Raw genomic sequence first — 14382 nt, 5'->3', positions numbered from 1 at the left:
GTTTTTTTACTTCGTGCACCGTGGATGTTATCAAAGCTAGAGATGGCGACGGTGAAGCGCGCTATTACTACAATTGGTACTCCCACTGGATGCATGAGGTGTTTGAAGAGAGCCTTTACAAAGAGCAAGAAAAGAGGTGTAGAGCAATTATATGGCTTGAAATCTCATGATTGGCACAAGATGCTCCAAGTAAGTATTTTATATGCATAATATCTTTTTTATTTCAAATTTGTGAGTGAATAGCTATAAGCAACTAATCAACCACCTCCTCGCAGGTTCAGTTCATACTACCTACTAGCATTTCACGTAGTGCATCAAAGGACGTGAAAGATTGTATTTACAAGATGGGCGAGCTTGTGAGGTATGTGAGCTCAAAGGAAATAGATCCCACCACGCTTGAGAATGCTCGAGTTATGTCAGTGGAGGTGGTTTGTTTAGTGGAGGAGACATTTCCATGTTCTATTCTCACAAGCCAACTACATCTCATAGTACATTTGGTGGATGAGATTGCTATATGCAGAACTATACATGCACGATGGTTGTTCTTTCGCGAGCGCTTCATGAAGACGTTGAAGGGCTTCGTGAGACAAAATGCAAGACCTGAAGGTAGCATGGCCGAGGGTTGGTTGGTACAAGAGTCACTTGTATATATTTCTGAGTTTCTTGTTGATGTGGATAGCTCTCTCCCACGACTATGGAGAGATGATGAAGACCTAAGGTTGACCTCTATTGTGCCTCAAGGAAAAGGACGCAACAAATTAGTAGACACGGAGTTGCGTAATAGTATCAACCTCTTTTGCATTCTTAATAGTGATGTGATGAAAAGATGGGTGACAAGATACAAGGATGCAAAGGCAAGAAGACAAGAAGAAAGGGCCCTCTTTCGTACACACCATGGATCTCGTGTGCCATACCCTCAGCGTCTAAGAGCACTTCCAAAGGATATTCATGTGGATTGGCTACTTGATGAAATGGAGAAAGCAGAGAAAGACGAGGGGATGCATATCACAATGGAAGAATGGGAGTATGCTAGGGGATGCATGAGCAAGGTCGGTATATAGAATGTTATGCATAAGTTAGGAGGTTTTTATAATTTAGATTACTTATTTAATTGATTTTTTCTTGGTGTAGTGCACTATGTTCAATGCTATATGGTGTGAGGGCAAGCATTTTCGAACACAACGGATTGATGATAAGAGAAACACACAAGATTGCGGCGTCATTGCTAGCTTTGAGGGAGCCATGGATTATTATTGTGGCATAATCCAAGATATCATTATGCTTGGCTTTCGACGCTTCTTTGTGTATGTTTTGGATGTAAAGTGGTTTAAGGATGTGGTGGAAAGAGGCCCTAATGCAACAATCAAACGCCATGCAAGTGGCTTTGTAACTATTGACTCCACAAAGTTTTGGCAAAGTAGGAAGGGCACACTAGTACTACCGCAACAATGTGAACAAGTACTGTGCACACACATAAAAATACTCGCTTTTAAATATTTGATGCAAGAAAAGTAACATGACTGTATTTGTGTTTGAATTAGGTTGTCTATCAACCAATGGTGGATAATAATAGGTGGTGGCATGTCATACCTATTATGCCACGTTCCAAAGTGATGTATAGTACATTTACTAATATGGAGCGTATGGAGGATGATCATGGCCATGGACGTGATGATGACCGTGATACAAGAGAGGAGGATGATCATGAGATAGGAGATATAGATATTGAGGCCGGCATTACCTGTGAGGACGAGCCTACCATTGGAGATCTTGATTTCGATGAGCACATGAGTGGCACAAGTAGTAGTGGGTTGAATGTATTTGTAGATCTAAACACTTGTTTGGATTTTGAAGTAGATAGTTTGGCAAGGGTTGATCTCATTGAGGATGAGATTGAACCATAGCCCCACAATTGATATTGGCAAAACTATTTTACATATTGTTTCATTCTCCTCATTTCCCTTAATTCTTGTATATGTGGGCTTGCAAAAAATTATGTGCTTTGGTAATCATGGGCAATGTTTGGAAAGCAATGATGTACACCAAAATCTCACTTTCTGTATTCTCTGGAGCGCGTCTATTTACGCGTCTAAATGCGCGTCTAATTCTCAGTGTAAACGCGCAAATAAACGCGGAAATACACGTGCAAATAGATGCGCTAATAAACGGGATGTTAGACGGGCCCGTATTTTCTCAGATTTAACGCGCAAATAAACGTGGTGATTTACGCGTAAATAAACGAGTGTTTAGCCGCGCCTATAGACGCGCCCGTAATTTCTCTACTAGAGCAACGCCTATAGACGCGCCCGCTATTTTGCGCATCTACCAAGCGCGTCTATAGTTGCTTTGTGTTGTTGTGTCTTTGGAAGTCTATTTGGTGTGTCTATCATCTCTTCTTCTTCTCTCTCAACATGGTATCAGAGCTACAAAGAGCTACTTTTGCTATTGTATGCTCACTGTAGTGAAGAAAGACAGGAAGTATTAGTTGTTGATTTGATTACACAGCGCTTTTAGTATCTCATCGCTTATTTTCTCTTGTCGATTTTGACATGTCTAACTTGATGTGCTTTTTGGAGGCCTTATGGTGTGAATTTGAGAAAGTTATCGGTGGCAAATGGATCATAGATCAATTTACAGATGTAGCTCTCGTCATGCTCTTCATTCTGAGCACTTAAACACCCTAATTGGACTTCGGAGCAGAAAGTTATTTTTCGTGACGACTACTTTTTTCTTGGTTTCGTGATCGGCACGCTCGTACTGCTTTTTGCCAAGAATCTCGTGGCTTCGTGATAAATGTATCGATTTCATGATCAGCACAATCGTAGTGCTTTTTACCAAAAATACCTCTATTTCGTGATCGACAAGTTTTGCTTTTCTTCAAAAATATCGTGGTTTCGTGATCAACCATCTCAATGCACTTTCTTGGCATGCATGCTATTTCTAGTATACTCCCATCTCACATTCTATCCTTTTTTTTTTGGGGTATCTTGAGTTTTATATTTTCAAAGCGACCATTGTATTCTTGATCATTGACGTGAGCTCTGACAAACGTATTCTCCTGAAGTATGATGGCAACGTCTATAATCATCAATGGCTTTCCTTCTGGCCAACGATCTGTTCCTCTGTTTTAAGGACACGATTTTCGTGGTTGGAAAGTGAAGATGTTATTGATACTCGAAGGTGATAATCTTTTAGATATTGTTCTTGGTGATCTCGTTTGTCCATCCCAATCTATTGATGCAACTCCGAATCATGCTCTTGTGACTCAAGGCCCTCTCTTTGAGCAATGGAGATCTGAGTTTGCTGATTGGCATCTCGTGATAAAGCAACTCATCGGTATATTTTATCTGCTCTACATGATTCTCTTATGCTGGATGTATTTTCCCTTCCTTCTTCTCATGCAATATGGGAATATCTCGTTTCTAGTTTTGAGAAGAAATCTCTCACAGAGATGCTTTATCTTTATAATCTTTTGAGCACTCCGTACAAAGTTGGAGCTCCTATGACAACTCATATTGACTCATTCAAGAATATCGTAAATCAACTTGTTGCTGTTGGTCCACCTGTTCCACGAAATCAATTGGTGACCTATCTTCTCGACACAGTCCAGGATCCATTATATGATAATATTGTTATCATCCTTTCCAACAAAAACGAGATTGATTTTGATCAAACATGTATTTATTTGATTGAGTATGCTCAACAATGCGAGCTTTGGAATGTGGCATAATAGGTATGACATGCCACCATCTATTATTATCTACCATTGGTTGATAGACAACCTAATTCAAACACAAATACAATCATGTTATTTTCCTTGCATCGAAGGTATCAAATATTTAAAAGCGAGTATTTTTATATGTGTGCACAGTACTTGTTCACATTGTTGCAGTAGTACTAGTGTGTCCTTCCTACTTTGCCAAAACTTTGTGGAGTCAATAGTTACAAAGCCACTTGCATGGCATTTGATTGTTGCATTAGGGCCTCTTTCCACCACGTCCTTAAACCACTTTACATCCAAAACATACGCAAAGAAGCATCGAAAGTCAAGCTTAATAATATCAACAATAATCATCCATGGCTCCATTGGCTCCCTCAAAGCTAGCAATGATGCCGCAATCTTGTGTGTTTCTCTTATCATCAATCCGTTGTGTTCGAAAATGCTTGCCCTCACACCATATAGCATTGAACATAGTACACCACCAAGAAAAAATTAATTAAATAAGCAATCTAAATTATTGACAGCTCCTAACTTATGCATAACATTCTATATACCAACCTTGCTCATGCATCCCCTGGCATACTCCCATTCTTCCATTGTGATATGCATCCCCTCGTCTTTCTCTACTTTCTCCATTTCATCAAGTAGCCAATCCACATGAATATCCTTTTAAACTGCTCTTAGATACTAAGGGTATGGCACACAAGATCCGTGGTGTGTACGAAAGAGGGCCCTTTCTTCTTGTCTTCTTTCCTTTGCATCCTCGTATCTTGTCACCCATCTTTTCATCACATCACTATTAAGCACACAATAGAGGGTGATACTGTTATGCAACTCCGTGTCTATTACTTTGTTGCATCCTTTCCCTTGAGGCACAATAGAGGCCCATCTTGTAGATACAATCTTTCATGTCCTTCGATGCACTACGAGAAATGCTAGTAGGTAGTATGAACTGAACCCACGAGGAGGTGGTTGATTAGTTGCTTATAATTATTCACTCATAAATTTGAAAGGAAAAAGATATTATGCACATAAAATACTTACTTGGAGCACCTTGTGCCAATCATGAGATTTCAAGCCATATAATTGCTCTACACCTCTTTTCTTGCTCTTTGTAAAGGCTCCCTTCAAACACCTCATGCATCCAGTGGGAGTACAAATTGTAGTAATAGTGCACTTCACCGCCGCCATCTCTAGCTTTGATAACCTCCACGATGCACGAGGTAAAAAAACACGCCCATTTGGTCTCTCTTGTGGCTAAGCTTCACACATCCTCCCTGTGGTACATAGATCCTCCCCTATGCCTACAAAATCTGGTGTCCCATTCAAATGCTCCCAAATGGTAGATGCCACATTCTCGAAGATATGCATAAGATCAAGTAGGTGATTGATCTTGAGGTGGGACCAATATGGTAAACGATAAAAGATGGAGTATCTAAACAAAAGCTGGTGTTAGCGGGCAATCTTTATTTCCAGCCAATATAGCACACAATAGTTACAAACCCTTATCGGCTCATGCTAAGTGGTGGAGTCATCGTGGAACTATCCCAAATTATCATCCAATCTCCCATAGTGAGTGATTGTGGGAGGACTTCCAAGGGGCAACATATTTAGGATGATCAGGTGGCTGGAGAAATCGATGGTGATTCTCATAGATGACCTTATTCAATGCATCTGCCCGTGAGGCAACTAGTGAAGGACCACAAACAGGACATGCATGGTAACCCGATGTAGTGAGACCTGAAGAATATTGAACTTGAAGTCTCATGATGAGGGAGGCCTGCTCACATCATGCACCTCGATACCTCTCCAAAGTATCTCTAGCTCATCAATCAAAGGCTCCAAATAAACATCAGGATTTTTGACTTTATGTTTTCCTGGAATTAGAAGGGACAGCATAACATGTCCTTTCTTAATAGCCATAGAGGGTGGAAGATTATAATTCACCAATATCACTAGCCATACACTGTAAGAGGTGGTTTTGAGACCAAATGGGTTCACACCATCCATACCCAATCCAAGTCTCAAGCTCCTAGTTTCTTTCTTGAAGCTTGGCCATGTGTCTTCAATATGCTTCCACATAGGAGAGTTTGTGGGAGTTTTCCACTTGCCATCGGTTGATCAATGGGAGGAATGCCATGACATGAGCTCTGCAATGGATTTGCACTTGAACATATGTTGGATGCGAGGGATTATAGAAAAATGTCACAGAACCTTACAAGGCACGTCCAAAGTTTTGAGATCTGCTCTATATCTTGCCTCTCCACAAGTAGGGCACTCTCTTGCATCCTTATGTAGTCCACGAAACAAAATGCAATCGTCGGCGCATGCATGGATGCGCTTGTAATCTAATCCTCCAAGAGAGGTCACATGTTGCCTTGCCATATCTCTTGAGGTCAGTAATTTATTCTCCCTTGGAAGCATTTTACACAATAGCCTGCACGTGAAGACCATAAATGAGGAAAAGCATTCGAGTAATTGACCCACTAGCATAATTCACCGTGTTTGCAAAATAGACTTTAAAGCTTACTTGAGTAATGCATTCAAACTTGCATTGCTCCATCCATAGATGGTTTACAAGTTTAGTAACTCAAGGGAGGCATGTAGAACAGAGAATGTGCACCCCTCAAACAGTGGAGTCGATGCTGCAGTAAAATGATCATCCTGCTCCATGCTATCATCCCTCCCTTGATGGACATATAAATCCCGCACCATATCATCAAACACCTCCTCCTCCATGGCTTCATGAGGTAATGGTGGAGGGCTACTATCACCATCAGTCCATGCATCCGTAATAGTCCCTCTTGAAGATCCCACCTCATATCGTCGACGCTTCGCCTCCTCGCGATGAGCATAGGGCAACATATGCGGGTGTGGCACTGCATCCTGTATCAAATTAAAACGGGATCATAACTCAAACATATGAACACCCATAGGTATCTCAATCAACCTTAACTCTTTAACACCTACCATGTTTACAGTCACATCCCACTCTCCATACTTTGAGATGTGATTGAGTGTAATCCTGCGTGCACGATACATGTTTCCTCGACATCCATCACACATACATTTGATTTTTTGCTCCAACCACATTTTGTGATGGTGGATACGGAGGGATTCATCCTCACTGGAGCTACTCTGTCTCGGGGGGGTCACTATGTATAAACCCTCTATATCACGTGCGTTCAAGGTCTATTTCTAAAATCCCTTATCTGTAAATTCTTCACTCATAAAATGTACCCTTTTTCTATACAAATCTGTAACTTTTTTCCAAAATTGTTTTAAATACTCCCTTATTAAATCAACTTTTGTAAATTTTGGGAATTAAAAATGACCCTTTGTTGAACTCACATGATAGGGTTACATATGACGAGTGACGCCCTCGAAAACTCTGTGGCATGTCTAAAGACGCATCTAAAACCGTGTCTGTCTGTTCTGTGGTGCGCATCTAAAATGGCATCTGCTCTGTATATTTAGACGTGGAATTACATGCGCTTATAGATGTAGTTTTAGACGTGACTATAGATGTGGTTTTCAAATCTACTTTTAGTGTGCTTGCTTTGCTTTTCTTCACATAAGCTTCGCATGGCTTGCTTGCTTTGTTATTAACAACAGATCCACAATCCGACACTTAAGAGGAAGGCACCCACACTTACTTCCAGGTTTACACTTAAGAGAAAGGCACCCACACTTACTTCTAGGCATACAGGAGAAGAGGGTGAACAAGGAAGAGAAGCAACTTTGAAGAAGGACAAGAAGCTTCCATACCTCTATCTGAGGTAAGTCTCTTTATGGTTGATCTTCTTTGGAAGTTGCTCTCTTTGGATTTGTCCTTTGTCGTATCCAAGAAACGAATGATTTTGGTATCAGTGTTATGCTTTTGTGTCAGGCGCATGTCCTTTTCCACTTTTTAGAATAGTCCGTCTGTCGGAGCGCGTCTATAGACGCATCTCAGAGCGCGTCTAAAACCGCATCTACAGGCATGGCTATCAATGCGTCTAGCTTGTTTACAAACACAAATAGCCACGTCTATAGATGCGTTGTTATACGCAAAAATAGATGCGCTTCTCAGACGTGTCTATAGATGCACTCCAACAGTATTAGACGCTTCCCCTTCCCTTCCTTTCTCTTCTCTTCCCTTCCCTTTTCTCTCTCTTTTTCTCTCCTTTTTCTCTTCTCAGCTCATCAGTAATCTTCTTTTTTTCTTTTTTCCAGTTCATCATGTGGCTAGGAAGCTGTTCAGGCTCACCTGATCTCCAAGAGTCTATTTTTAGGGAGTTATATAACCTTTTAGGGCACCCTCCCAGTCCTACGGAGTTATATGGCTATATGACGGGTACTCTAAACACCCCCCAAGAGTCGGCACTACAAACTCCAAACCACCCCAATCCCACACCGGCTGAGATTACCCCAGCAAAGTCAACACAGCCTAGCCGGCTACACAGCCGAGGCCCTTCCTCCATGCCATCTTATGCCCCTTCCCCCATGCCGTCACGAGGCCCTTCTGTCTCGCAGAGCCATCGGCGTACTCCTGTGCAGTCGAGACTCGATTGTCCATGTAGTCCCATGCAGTCTCCAGCTATGAGTGTCGAACGTACTAGCTCGACACGACACGGTAGCAGGCGTAGTAGCAGGGAGAGCGGTGGGGGATGCATGGCACAGTGCTTTGGGAGGGGTGGTGGTGGGGACGATGATGATTCAGATGATTTAGACGTGCCTCCGGGTGATGGTACGATCTTCTATGACATCACTTAGATAGGAGGCATCTTGATGGATGCACAGGGGAAGGACATCATGGCCTCATTAGGAAAAAAGGGAGCTCATTTTGGGGCCCTGTAAGAAATTCACTATTTTCTCTTTTCTCTCTCTACAAAAGCAAGAAAATATGGATACTTGCATGAGAAATGTCAGTGTGAAAAGGAATAAATATATTCTTTCACATGCTTTACATTCAATGTTCATATAAGAGCAACACTTTTTTGTGCAGAATTTGGTGATTCTGACACCGCAGACGCGTCCGAAACAGCCCAAAACCCCAAGAACGGCACTGGAAATGCTGGAATCGGACATCCGGAGGCCCGGAAACGGCCAAAAAAGGCCGAAAAATGCGATTTGCAGCAAAACGCGATTTGGCACTTTTGAAAATCGCATTTTTCAGCCTTTTTTTGCCGTTTCCGGGCCTCCAGATGTCCGATTCCAGCGTTTCCAGTGCCGTTCTAGGGGTTTTGGACCGTTTCGGATGCGTTTGCGGTGTCAGAATCACCAAATTCTGCACAGAAAATAAATTTTTTAAAGATTCAAATCAGATCACCTCATTAATGTGACATGCTTCTACGAACATATAGTACTATTTCCTTTTCTTATTTTCATATTCTTTTGTTGAATTTTCAACGTTACGTTGGCCCACTCCTGATTGGTTGAGAGCCTATTTTCTCTCTCTTCTAAAATGCCCCAAATTGAGCTCCCTTTTTTCCTAATGTCATGCGCTCTATAATTGCTAACAATTATAGAGATTGCTTTATTCACTACAAAGACCAGCCAAAGAGGTTGGCTGATGAGACCCTCGCTTTTGTTCGCTCTAGGTATCCTAACCCCCCCAATTGTCAGTTCACAGATAAATGGGTTAAGTCAAAGATTGTTACAATACTTGGCAATAAAAGATCTCCGCTTAAGAGGCAAGTACTAGTATAGCTTGCCAGGCTCGAGGGAGGTCAACCACCAAGGGGCCCGCCCCACACCGCTCACAAGCATGAGTGGAAGAAAGCAATGAAGTCAGCGAGGGAGGCATGAAGGATCTAGATGGAGCAATATGGAAGCGTGCATTTTAGAGCAAGGGGTGTTGAATCATGGGAGTCCCAATTTGTAAGTATCGATCTCAAATTATATTGCTTACGTAGTTTATTAGGAGGTTGTTTCTTTGTACTAACCCCTCCGCAAATTGTGTCGTCTTGCAGCTTGATATCGTGGGCAGATACCCTACTCCTGTCGAGACAGCCTACCACTGCCACCATCACAGAGGAGATACATGGAAGCACTTCTATCATGACGGGTTGATTACTGAGGAGCACTATATCCAGGCTATTGGAGCGGCCCCCGAGGTATTTGAAAGTAATTAAATAATGTCAATATTATAAGTAAAGATTTGATTTTTCATACATTGATATATGTTGCCCCTTGTTTACCGGCCCCTGCACAAGAAGATGAGGAAGAAGACGAGGAAGGAGGCAGAGAAGGGAGCACAGAAGGGAGCACAGAAGGGAGCGTGGAAGGGAGTGAGGATGTGGAGAACTTAGATTAGTCGTAGAAGTAGTGCTAGCTACTCTTTTTTGTACTTAAAGCCACTAGCTTGGCTTCGTGCCTCTTGTATATACACTCCTCTTATTTTTTGTACTTGAAGCCACATGACATGGCTTAGCTTTGTGCTATATGTACATACAAGTACTTTTTGAGCTTTCAATTTTCTTGTGCAACGTTCTATCAATTAATGCCTTGTGAACTAAACGTTTTGAAGTTGTAATGCTTTATTTGGAATTGTAATTATTGGCTATAGACGTGCTTGCAAGAGTGCTAATTAAAATGCAGTTGGCTGTAAGAATTGAATTACACAATGTGGAAATGGGATTCCTATAACTACATAGCATACACAACATACACAGCATTCTGTAACTTTAAAAAATATTATGTAATGCGTCTATCAATGCATCTATAAATGCATCTATATACACAACAAGACAAAGAACCCACAGACACGCACACAGACATGTTTACTTAACTTAAAAAACAACTTACAGGTGCGTTTATTTGTGCATCTATAGACCCGCATCTAACAACGCATCTATATACCAGACGGACACACATATAAGCGTGCATCTAGATGCGTAAATAGATGCTCTGCTAAAAAATTGATGCGTAAATAGATGCTCTGCTAAAAAATATTATGTAATGCGTCTATCAATGCATCTATAAATGTGTCTATATACACAACAAGACAAAGCACCCACAGACATGCACACAGACACATTTACTTAACTAAAAAAAAAACTTACAGGTGCATTTATTTGTGCATCTATAGACCCGCATCTAACAACGCATCTATATACCAGACGGACATGCATATAGGTGCGCATCTAGATGCGTAAATAGATGCTCTGCTAAAAAATTGAGAAAATAGACAGACACATTGTTAAACATGTGTATAGACGCGTTTATAAATGATCTTATAGACAAATTTATAGATGCACAAATAAACGCTTCTCGAACAAACAGACGTGTACATAGATGCGTTTATAGACGCAATGATAGACATGCTACATGATTTTTTTATTATTATTTACAAAATGCTGTGTATGTTGTGTATGCTATATAGTTACAAGAATCCCATTTCCACATTGTGTAATTCAATTCTTACAGCCAACCGCATTTTAATTACAATTCCAAATAAAACATTACAACTCCAGAACGCAATAAAATTGAAAGCTCAAAAAGTGCTTGTATGTACATATAGCACGAAGGTAAGCCACATCATGTGGCTTCAAGTACAAAAAATAAGAGGAGTGTATATACAAGAGGCACGAAGCCAAGCCACTGGCTTTAAGTACAAAAAAGAGTAGCTAGCACTACTTCTACGACTAATCCTCACTCCCTTCCACGCTCCCTTCTGCGCTCCCTTCTATGCTCCCTTCTCCACCTCCTTCCTCGTCTTCTTCGTCTTCTTGTGCAGAGACCTGTAAACAAGGGACAACATATATCAATGTATGAAAAATAAAATCTTTACTTATAATATTGACATTATTTAATTACTTTCAAATACCTCAGGGCCACTCCAGTAGCCTGGATATACTGCTCCTCAGTAATCAACCCGTCATGATAGAAGTGCTTCCATGTATCTCCTCTACGATGGTGGCGGTGGTAGGCTATCTCGACAGGAGTAGGGTATCTGCCCATGATATCAAGCTGCAAGACGACACAATTTGCGGAGGGGTTAGTACAAAGAAACAACCTCCTAATAAACTACATAAGCAATATAATTTGAGATCGATACTTACAAATTGGGCCTCCCATGATTTAACACCCCCTGCTCCAAAATGCACACTTCCATATTGCTCCATCTGGATCCTTCGTGCCTCCACGTGCTGTAGACTAGGGTCCTCCCTCGCTGACTTCATTGCTTTCTGCCACTCATGCTTGTGAGCAGTATGGGGCGAGCCCCTTGGTGGTTGACCTCCCTCGAGCCTGGCACGCTCCGCTAGTGCATGCCTCTTAAGCGAAGATCTTTTATTGCCAAGTATCGTAACAATCTTTGACTTGGCCCATTTATCTGTGAACTGACAATTGGCGGGGTTAGGATACCTAGAGCGAACAGCAGCGAGGGTCTCATCAGCCAATCTCTTTGGCTGGTCTTTGTAGTGGATAAAGCAATCTCTGTAATTGTTAGAAATTATAGAACGCATGAAGGCCATGATGTCCTTCCCCCATGCATCCATCAAGATGCCTCATGTCTGAGTGATATCATAGAATATCGTACCATCATCCGAAGGCACGTCGCATGTCTAAATCATCTGAATCATCATCGTCCCCACCACCACCCCTCCCAAAGCACTGTGCCATGCATCCCCCACTGCTTCCCCTGCTACTACGCCTGCTACCGTGTCGTGTCAAGCTAGTACGCTGGCCACTCGTAGCTGGAGATTGCATGGGACTACGTGGACGTAGCTGGAGAACCGAGTCTCGACTGCACAGGAGTACGCTGATGGCTCTGTGAGACAGGAAGACCTCCTGACGGCATGGGGGAAGGGGCATAAGACAACATGGCAGAAGGGGCATAAGACAGCATGGGGGGAGGGGCATAAGATGGCATGGGAGATGGGCTCACGCTGTGTAGCCGGCTGGGCTGTGCTGACTCCGCTGGGGTAATCTGAGCTGGTGTGGGGTGGTTTGGAGTCTGTAGTGCCGACTCCTGGGGGGTGTTTAGAGTACCCATCATATACTCGTATAACTCCGCAGGACTAGGAGGGTGCCCTAAAAGGTTACATAAGTCCCTAAAAATAGACTCCCGGAGATCAGGTGAGCCCAAAGAGCTTCCTGGCCACATGATGAACTGGAAAAAAGAAAAAAAGACGATTATTGATGAGCTGAGAAGAAAGGGGAAGTGAAGAAAAGATTACTGTTGGAGTGCGTCTATAGACGGGTCTGAGAAGCACGTCTATTTTTGCGTATAACAGCGCGTCTATAGATGCGGCTATCTATGTCTGCAAATAGGCTAGACGTGCGTCTGGACGTGCTTGTAGATGCAGTTTCAGATGCGCTCCAACAGACGGACTTTTCTAAAAAGTAGAAAAGGACATGCGCCCGACACAAAAACGTAACACTGATACCAAAATCATGTGTCTCTTGGATACGAGAAAGTACAAATCCAAAGAGAGCAAACTTCTAAAAAATATCAACTGTAAAAAGACTTACCTTGGATAGAGGTATGGAAGGTTCTTCTCCTTTTTCAAAGTTGCTTCTCTTCCTTGTTCACCCTCTTCTCCTTTAAGCTTGGAAGTAAGTGTGGGTGCCTTCCTCTTAAGTGTAAGCTTGGAAGTAATTGTAGGTGCCTTCCTCTTAAGCATCGAAACTGTGGATCTACTAATAGCAAAGCAAGCAAGCCGCGCGAAGTATAAGTAATGTGAAGAAAAGCAAAGCAAGCGCGCTTAAAGCAGATTTAAAAGCCGCGTTTATAGGCGCTTCTAATAGCGCATCTATACAGGCATCTAAATACACAGAGCAGACCGGTTTTAGATGCGCTTGTAGATGCGCACCATAGAACAGACAGACACGGTTTCAGACGCACTTGTAGATGCGCACCATAGAACAGACAGATGCGATTTTAGATGCGCCTTTAGACGCGCCACAGAGTTTAAAATTAAATATTTGAAGAAAAGCAAATTTTTTTGGGTGGTTTGTTTGTAGGATGTCTTCATCTTCAGCAAGTAGCTCCAGTGAGGATGAATCCCTCCGTATCCACCATCGCGAAATGTGGTTGGAGCAAAAAATCAAATGTATGTGTGATCGATGTCGAGGAAACATGTATCGTGCACACAGGATTACACTCAATCACATCTCAAAGTATGGAGAATGGGATGTGACCGTAAACATGGTAAGTGTTAAAGAGTTAAGTTGATTGAGATACCTATGGGTGTTCATATGTTTGAGTTATGATCCCGTTTTAATTTGATACAGGATGCAGTGCCACACCCGCATATGTTGCCCTATGCTCGCCGTGAGGAGGCGAAGTGTCGGCGATATGAGGTGGGATCTTCAGGAGGGACCATTACGGATGCATGGAGTGATGGTGATAGTAGCCCTCCACCATTACCCCATGAAGCCATGGAGGAGGAGGTGTTTGATGATATGGTGCAGGATTTATATGTCCATCAAGGGAGGGATGATAGCATGGAGCAGGATGATCATTTTACTGCAGCATCGACTCCACTGTTTGGGGGTGCACATTCTTTGTTCTACGTGCCTCCCTTGAGTTACTAAACTTGCAAACCATCTATGGATGGAGCAATGCAAGTTTGAATGCATTACTCAAGTAAGCTTTAAAGTCTATTTTGCAAACATGGTGAATTGTGCTAGTGGGTCAATTACTCTAATGCTTTTCCTCATTGATGGTCTTC

Source organism: Dipteris shenzhenensis, chromosome 3, assembly GCF_047967505.1.
Source record: "Dipteris shenzhenensis isolate YYH24624 ecotype China chromosome 3, Dip_SZ_1.0, whole genome shotgun sequence".
NCBI classification, from domain to species: Eukaryota; Viridiplantae; Streptophyta; class Polypodiopsida; order Gleicheniales; family Dipteridaceae; genus Dipteris; species Dipteris shenzhenensis.
Note: the sequence above shows the minus strand (reverse complement) of the source record.